Source organism: Hipposideros armiger, unplaced genomic scaffold, assembly GCF_001890085.2.
Source record: "Hipposideros armiger isolate ML-2016 unplaced genomic scaffold, ASM189008v1 scaffold_1595, whole genome shotgun sequence".
NCBI lineage: Eukaryota > Metazoa > Chordata > Mammalia > Chiroptera > Hipposideridae > Hipposideros > Hipposideros armiger.
Window position 1 is genome coordinate 104,280 of NW_017732945.1, and position 5,674 is coordinate 109,953.

The 5,674-nt window shown below is 35.5% G+C and overlaps 1 protein-coding gene and 1 long non-coding RNA gene across 2 annotated transcripts in view; one reads left to right on the top strand and one right to left on the bottom strand.

Moving 5' to 3' along the window:
• LOC109377872 (uncharacterized) overlaps positions 1–2,615 on the top strand; it is a 29,338-nt gene extending 26,723 nt beyond the window's left edge. The window contains exon 2 of the long non-coding RNA XR_002122941.1: positions 1,305–2,615. This is a non-coding gene — a long non-coding RNA (uncharacterized LOC109377872). The remainder of the gene's footprint in view (positions 1–1,304) is intronic.
• The window catches only part of LOC109377871 (tumor suppressor candidate 3), a 97,804-nt gene that overhangs the window by 79,694 nt on the left and 12,436 nt on the right, over positions 1–5,674 (bottom strand). The gene's annotated exons all lie outside the window — the stretch shown is intronic.

A 5,674-nucleotide genomic window follows, 5' to 3' on the forward strand; every position in this document is an offset into this window, starting at 1 on the left:
CTTGCTGTAATTGCTCATTAGTGCAAGATTTGTTGTTGATTCTTTCATATTTTTAAATAGATGATCATGCAATCTGCAAACAAAGATAGTTTTATGTCTTTCTTTTCATTCTGTATATACTTTATTTCCTTTTTGAAAAGTTATTTTTCACTTATTCCTTCTTTAGTGCTCTTCCTTTATGTAGTTCAAAATTTCTGACGTATATATTTTCCTTTTCTGTAAAGAACTTCTTGTAACATTTCTTGCAAGGCAGGTCTGTTGGCAAATGCCCTCAATTTTTGTTTGTCTGGGAAAGTCTATTTCTCCTTTACTTGTGAAGGGTAATTTCACAGGGTGCAGAATTTCTTTTTCTCTCAACACTTTAAATATATCACCACTCTCTTCTTGCTTGCATGATTTTTGAGATGTTGAATTTCATTCTTATCTTATTCCTCTACAAGTGTTTTTTTTTTGTTGTTTTGGTTTTTTATATTTTTCCTCTGCTTATTTCAGGGAATTACCTTTGTTCTTGAGTTTCTGTAGTTAAGGTATAGTGTTTTGTTTTATTTGTTTGTTTGGTTATTTATCCTGCTTGATGTTCTCTGAGATTTCTCAATATGTGGTTTGGTGCCTGACATTAATTTGGAGAAATCTCACTCATTATGGTTTTAAATATTTATTCTGTTCTTTTCTTTCTTCTTCTGCTGCTATTCCCATCACACATGTGTTAAACCTTTTATAGTTATCTCATAGCCCTTGGATATGTATTTTTTTAGTCTTTGTTCTCTTTGCTTTTCAATTTTCAAGAATTCTATTGACATATCCTCTAGCTCAGAGATTCTTTCCTCAGCCATGTCCAGCCTACCAATAAGTTCATCCAAGGCATTCTTCATTTCTGTTACAATATTTTTTTATCTCTAGCATTTCATTTTTGTTCTTAGGATTTCCATCGCTCTGCTTACATTGCCCATCTGCTCTTGACTGCTGTTTACTTTATCCATCAGAGCCCTTAGCATGTTAATCATCGTTATTTTAAATTCCTGTTCGGATAATTCCAACATCCCTGCAATTTCTGTTTCTAACGCTTGCTCTGTCTCTTCAAACTGTGTTTTTTTGCCTTTTGATATGTCTTGTAATTTTTTTCTTGATAGCCAGACATGATATATTGGGGGAAAAGGGGACTGCTATAAATAGGCCTTTAGTAATGCAGTGGTGAGATGATCAGGTCTCAGTCTTCTGGTGAGCCTGTGCTTCTGGTCTGTGAATTTTACAACTGTTTTTAAGTTTGTTTTTGTTTGTTTGTTTTTTTGTTTCTCCTCCTTCAGGTGCAACAGGATGGCTGGAGTGTGCTGGAGCTGGGTATTTCCTTTCTGACACATGGAACACTTGAGTTGGGTGGAATTGGATATTTTCCTTGCCCAGTCAGTTAGGCCTTGATAATAATACCCCAGCCTGTTAGGGTTTGGTTAACTAAGTTTCCCCGGAGGGTGAGCCTTATTAAGAACAGTGTTCTTGTGTATTTCAAAATGATTCCTTTCCCTCCACCTGCTGGAAGCCCAAGGGATTTTTTTTTTTCCTGATATTTACTATGGGAATCTGGTCAAGCTCCTGGAGGTAAGTCTCACAATATTGTAGGAGCTCTTCATGACTGGGTCCCTTTGTTTTTAACTCTAAGAATCATCCACACTGAGCTTGCAACAATTTATCAATTACAGTTCAGGTTTTCCTACCCCAGCACTGGTTCCCACCCTGGTTTCTGCTCAATGTGTCTTCTGCTCTGGTAAATTGTGTCACCCTTTATTCACCTTCTTCTCCAAACTGGACCTCATAGATCCAGGAAGAGTTGATTTTTCAGTCTAACACTTTTCTTGTTGCAAGGATGGAGTGGCAACTTCTACACAAGCTTATTACATGCAGGATTGGAAACTAAAAGTGGATTATTTTTTTAAATACAAATACCCAAACACATATCATGTTCAATTAGTCAGTCCCTTCTAAGGATGAGTTCTAGGAACATACACTTTAACCAGCTTTCCAAGTGTATTTTACACACACAGAAGTATGAAAATAGCTGGAATAAATGAATACTGGGAAAAAAATGGAAACACTTCTCAGATAAAGTAATTTCATCTGATTCTGTAGCACATTTTCTTCCCAGTTAAACATATTAGCTTAAAAAAAATCTGTACAAAAGTACAATAATTTAGTGTAAAATACAACAACTATAAAAATAACCAGACTCCCAAATAATGTAATACTACTCTTATTATTACATTTTGGCCAGGTAGAAAGATTCTACATAGCATTTGAATTCTGAAATTCTGGACTTGTGTACTGGCACTGAACTTCATACTGTATAAAGTTGGGAAAGTCACATAAACTTTGTTTATTTTTCCCTTTATAGCATAATAATACGAGTAATTCCTCTCTCACTGATGTTAAAAACCTGAGGTATATATCAAAATACTTAATAAATGGAAAGGGTTATGCAAATACCAATGTGCTTAGCATCTAACATAAAATCCATTGACTGTTTGCATTTTCAAATCTCATTTCTAGCTATTTCCCTTCTTACTCTGTAATAGGTCCCAGATCATTCTTTTACTTCCCTCAATAAACTAGGCTTACTCTTGGAATTTGATTTATGTGCTCTTTCTTTCTCCTCTTCAATGCTATTTTCTATAGATACAGAGCACACATGCCACACAACACATGACACACTTGGCTCACACACATCACAGACACATGTCCAGGGCACTGAAGCAGATATATATGCCTCATGACTTGCTAATCATCCTGTAGATTTTATTACCTCAATTATCACTTTCCCAAATAAGGCTTTTTTGGGACATCCAGGGTCCTCTCAAAGATCTCTGCTTTTCTTTCATGGTGTGTATGAGTTAGGTATTTATACGTTAGCTGAGTAATGTGACTACTGTCCAGACTTCAGGTAGACTCGGAAGTCAATTAGAGCTGCCACCAGGTCAGTTTGTTCTCTCATTATCTTCCTAGTATCCAGCACAATATCTATACATAGTGACTGTTCAATAAATAGTGGTTCAAAAAATAAATGTCAGGATCAATATAATATTGCATCATCACAGTAGTACCCAATTCCATGGCAAAAAACCACAGATTTATAAAATAAAGATTCTTTCTGTTGCTAGTTCTATTTCAGATTTTTAAAGGGATAACAAAATAAACCCTACTCTACCGACTTGAACAAAATGAGAATTAAAAAACTAAAATGAATGAAAAAATATATAATTTTTTTGCCAAGAGTATTAAACACTTCAGAATTATTAGCAGGTTCTATCTTGAGGTCCCCAGTACCAACCTCAAATTCGGTGATTCACTGAAAGGACTTAAAAGGAATTAGCATACAGTCATACTGGTATTCATTACAGTGAAAAGTTAAGATTTATTATAGTGAAAGGATACAAAGCAAAATCAGCAAAGGGAAAAGGTACCTGAAAAAGTCTGAAGGAACTAGATGCAAGCTTCTACCAGTGACTCCCAGTGGAGTCACTCAAGACTCACTTAATTCCTTCAGCAATGAGTTGAGACAACATTTGTGGAGTGACCAGCAAAAATCATTAAAGATTCGGTGTACAAGATTTGTACTGGGAGCTGGTCACATTGACACCCTCTGTTTAGCACACACCAAAATTCCAGACTCTCAGAAGAAAAGTAAGTGTTCAAACCACATTGTTTAGAGTTTAGGCACAGGAAGCCACTCTTACCAGTTACAAAATTGTGAGAACATTCCTGGAAATCTGAGTTCCCAAATACCAGTGAAGCCCCAACCTGAGAGCAGGCCTTTCTGAGGACAGCAGTCTCAGTGGCTACATTAACTAGTTTCCATGCAATTTCACTAAAGTCACTATCATCTGATAAATAAAAGTTGCAAGTCATGTTCTTTACTGGACTTTACTGACAAAGACAATGATATACCACAAAGAAAGAATAAATCGGAACCTGATTTACTTGACAAAGTGTTGAACTGTTTAAATTCATTCCTATGAGACCAAGCCTCCTATTCATGTAAGACAGCGGCTCTCAACCTTTCTAATGCCGTGACCCTTTAATACAGTTCCTCATGTTGTGATGACCCCCAACCATAAAATTATTTTTGTTGCTACTCTATAACTGTAATTTTGCTACTGTTATGAATCGTAATGTAGATATCTTTTTGTTTTCCGATGGTCTTAGGCGACTCCTGTGAAAGGGTCATTCGACCCCCAAAGGGGTCTCAACCCACAGGTTGAGAATTGCTGAATTATTTAGGAATCATGATAAACATTAAAATCTAATATGTTTAATGACTAACATATTGTAAAATCATGGAAATCAAGGACAAAGGCTTAAAAATAACACGAATGTTATTATGTGTGACATGCATTTATATGTATATGAGTAATATTTCTAGCTTTCAAGATAAAATGTAGAAACTCTCACCTTTAGTTTGAATTCTTGAGAGTAGTTATCAAGACTATACATTTAAAAGTAATTATATCATTTTAGTTGTAATCTTTATAAAGCAGTTTTAGAGAAATAAAATGCTACTTTATAGCCTATTTACTTCTGTAACTGTGTAATAAGAAACCTTTCAATGTGTTTTTCTCCCATATGTAGTACTGTCATTCACTTCATTCAATTAAAATCCTACTGACTATACAGAGATTGCAAAGCCCTGGACTGCATGTGATCTAGCATAGACACATCATCATATTAGCATAATAGTTTTTCTTTCAAAGAACTTTCCACCTTATGGTCAGACTCTAAATTTTTCTACTAAGATTAAAACTCTACCTGAAAAATGACTGGGTTCCTATAGGATAATGACAACCAACTAATAGTTTCTAAAAAGTATGCAGATCAACCCAAAGAACAAACAAAATTATTCAATGGCTATAGCAACATAGCTAGGATAAAAAGGATATCACAGAAGATAAAAGTATATATAAATGGAATAATTAACACCTGCAACCTCAGAAACCTATGCAAGCACAAGAAGTGAGGGGAAAACTGCAAAAGAAAAGAGGAGAAGAGAAATCCTGGCAGAGGTGGCACACAAGGGGGAAAAAAATCCTTCCTAGAAAAAAAGATCTAACCTGAAATGGAAAAGATTGAGAACATGTCTGAGGCTTGGTAGATAACAACAGTGGCCACTGGCCAGTATAAATGAAGAGGACTGGAAGTACACGGTAACAAACATGGCAGTCTTAAGAACGCATCACTTGTGGGGCATGAGAAAGAACTTAGAAAAGGCAGACTTTGGAGGCCCGGTGGTTCAATGGAAAGGGAGAAGGTCATCATGGGAAGTGCAGGACCTATGGAAACACAAAATTGTCTCTGAATCAAAAGACACTACAGGAAGGAAAGGAGGGAGGAAGAGAAGGAGGGAGGAAAGGAAGAAGGAAGAAAATCTCTGTGCTCAACCTATTCCACTTTATAAACAGAAAATGGTATTTGAATTAAAAAACTAGGCTACTTAAAAGTCTAACCATCACCTCCACATATTTCTGGTCTAGTAAAAAGAAATTTAAAGAAGACCAAATAACCAGCAGTATCCATAAAAGAAGAATTTCAAAAGAATCAAAATTCTACAGCTGATAATTTCACTAAAATGCAACCATGAAGAAGAAAAAAACAAAACACAATAGTCAACTTGAATTAAGTATAAATAAACAAG